Source organism: Corvus moneduloides, chromosome 17 (assembly GCF_009650955.1).
Source record: "Corvus moneduloides isolate bCorMon1 chromosome 17, bCorMon1.pri, whole genome shotgun sequence".
Lineage (NCBI taxonomy): Eukaryota > Metazoa > Chordata > Aves > Passeriformes > Corvidae > Corvus > Corvus moneduloides.
This window is the reverse complement of record NC_045492.1, coordinates 305647-307932: the sequence shown is the minus strand read 5'-3', so window position 1 is coordinate 307932 and position 2286 is coordinate 305647. Positions and strand designations below refer to the sequence as shown.

The 2286-nt window shown below is 48.4% G+C and overlaps 1 non-coding gene across 1 annotated transcript; it reads left to right on the top strand.

Moving 5' to 3' along the window:
* Positions 1 to 1243: 1243 nt before the first annotated feature.
* TRNAE-UUC lies at positions 1244 to 1315 on the top strand. Its single transcript has one exon. It is a non-coding gene; the product is annotated as a tRNA-Glu (tRNA).
* Positions 1316 to 2286: the final 971 nt, after the last annotated feature.

The window sequence follows — 2286 nt, the reverse complement described above, 5'->3', positions numbered from 1 at the left end:
ACTTGCTAACATTTCTTGCTAAAACGAGAGAAAACTACATCCACACAGCAAAAAAGCATTTCTAACATTATATAGTATCTACTTTAATACCTTGCGAGAAGCCAATACTATAATATATGTTTATAACAGTAGCCATAGCTTTTTCTTTGTGGTGATACAACTGTTCTGAGTAATTTTAGAATCTCCATGCTTCTTACAATCATGTTATCCTTTCAGTTTATTCATTTTTTAATCAACTCTTGAGGGAGGAATTTCTTTGTTGATGTTATTCTTCTGATGTCACCAGATTGAACATAATACTCACTGCTATGCATGACTGTTCTAATGGCCCCTCACAGAACTCAGCATTAAACCCAATTGCTTCTTTTATGTTCTCCAGCCAGCTGCTCCAAAAATCAAGCCTTTGTGGTATCTAAATGTAGCAACCGCATGATATGCTGATGTGACATTTACTCACTCGGTGTGGGGGTAATTGGAGACTTTTCATAATGATTTTCTGCCTTGGTAGCCAATCTGACCTCCTAAATACGTCACTGTCACCACCACTGGTTTTACAGTCTGTTCACTACAATAGCCCTGATTCTCTCGTTTGCCTATTTAGGTGTGAGTTTTCCACATATAGGGGTTCAGTGTTACATCTTGGAAGATTAAAATGGTTCAGGCACACTGATACCGAAGTTTCTTCAATATCCAGCATCGCTCCTCCACATGCTCAATAGTCAGTTCTTCCTGCACATCCGCAGCCAGCTACTGCAGTGTTCTACCTGTTACCTGTCTTGTACCCGTGTCTGATAAGGTTGTTCTCAGCCAAAACTGGGTAGTGTAGCTTTTCTGCCTGCTTTTCTGGTTGCTCAAATTTGTTTAGGAGCACATTGGTGGCTGTTACCAAGTTTCTGTGCCTTTTTAGGCCGGAGTTCATTTGTTCATCTCCCCATTAGTAATTTCCTACTTTTTCAGTTTTGTCAACCTTCAACCTCGTCTTTTAACTAAGTGAGGGAGCGGCCCTGCACCCCTCACCCCCCTCCCTGCTCCTGACCAACGGTGCGGCCAGAGGTCAGCGAGCAGTGAATAGTGGTCAGCGGGCAGTGGGAGGCAAACGGTGGTCAGCAGGCAGGGACAACGAGCGGTGGGCAGCGCGGGCGCAGGCAGGCGGCGCAGATAAGACGCAGGGCGGGCAGGAGACGGTGCAGGAACGCAGCGATGCAGGAAGCGGCTGTCGCAAGCAGGCACCCTTGCCCAGCAGTCCCACATGGTCTAGCGGTTAGGATTCCTGGTTTTCACCCAGGCGGCCCGGGTTCGACTCCCGGTGTGGGAAAGCGCGAGATTTTTCTTCCGTTCGCTCTCTTGCCTTTGGGTTGTAAATTCTGCGCGACCCCTTCTACCGCTCACGGCGCGGGTGACACGAGCAATCCCCGGCGCCTTACGCGAACGCACGCCCAGGTTTAGAGGGAGGAACGAACACCAGCGATAGTCGGCATTATCCCCTAGCGCAGCAGAGCCAGTCCCTCCTCCGGATCAAGCCATCCCACAAACAAGAAAACTTTTTTTTTTGGAATGTGTTACTGAGAGCTTCCCCTCAGCTCCAGAGGTGAATCCAGCCAAGTGCGTAGTGACCACACCAACAGCCCTGCGGAGCTGAACGCCGACAGCCGACGGGCCAGGGCAGTGCTGTGATACGCTGGGTCTGGCAACAAGACTGGACACGCAGCTTGTGCCGCTCTTTGCTACTCCCGACCCCTCATTAGCCACCTTAGCCCTGTCCGTGAGTACTGGAAGCGTGGGGCTGCATCCTTTCTCGTACACTGCCTGGGCACCAGCCAAGGGGAAGGGGTGTGTTCGTGGAGAAGACAAAAAACCCCCATGTCTGTGTACTGCTTCCAGAGCCTGGCTCCACAGGCAAATGATAGGAGAGAAAGGCCTTAGGTAAATCCACCAACATGAGCCTATGCACATACTTCAGTCACAATCACAAGATGAGAGAGCAAGGAACATGGAGCTGGTTAGAGCAGACCTGATGGCTGCCTGGAAGCTGAGGCGTAAGGGACAGACAGTGCATGGGAATAAATAGAATAAATCTTGTTTTGTCTGTGAGAAGACTAGTAATTTTGTTTACAACCAACCTGTACAGAAACGATTAGGTTGGAAAAAACCTTATTACAGTCATGCTTTGTTTTTAATTTTAAACAGATCATTTTTCCTAAATGTTCCAAACTCTACTAGTTGACCACTTCAGCTTAGAAAGACTTGGACACTCTGGGCAAGGGCCCCAGGACCATTTACTGCTAT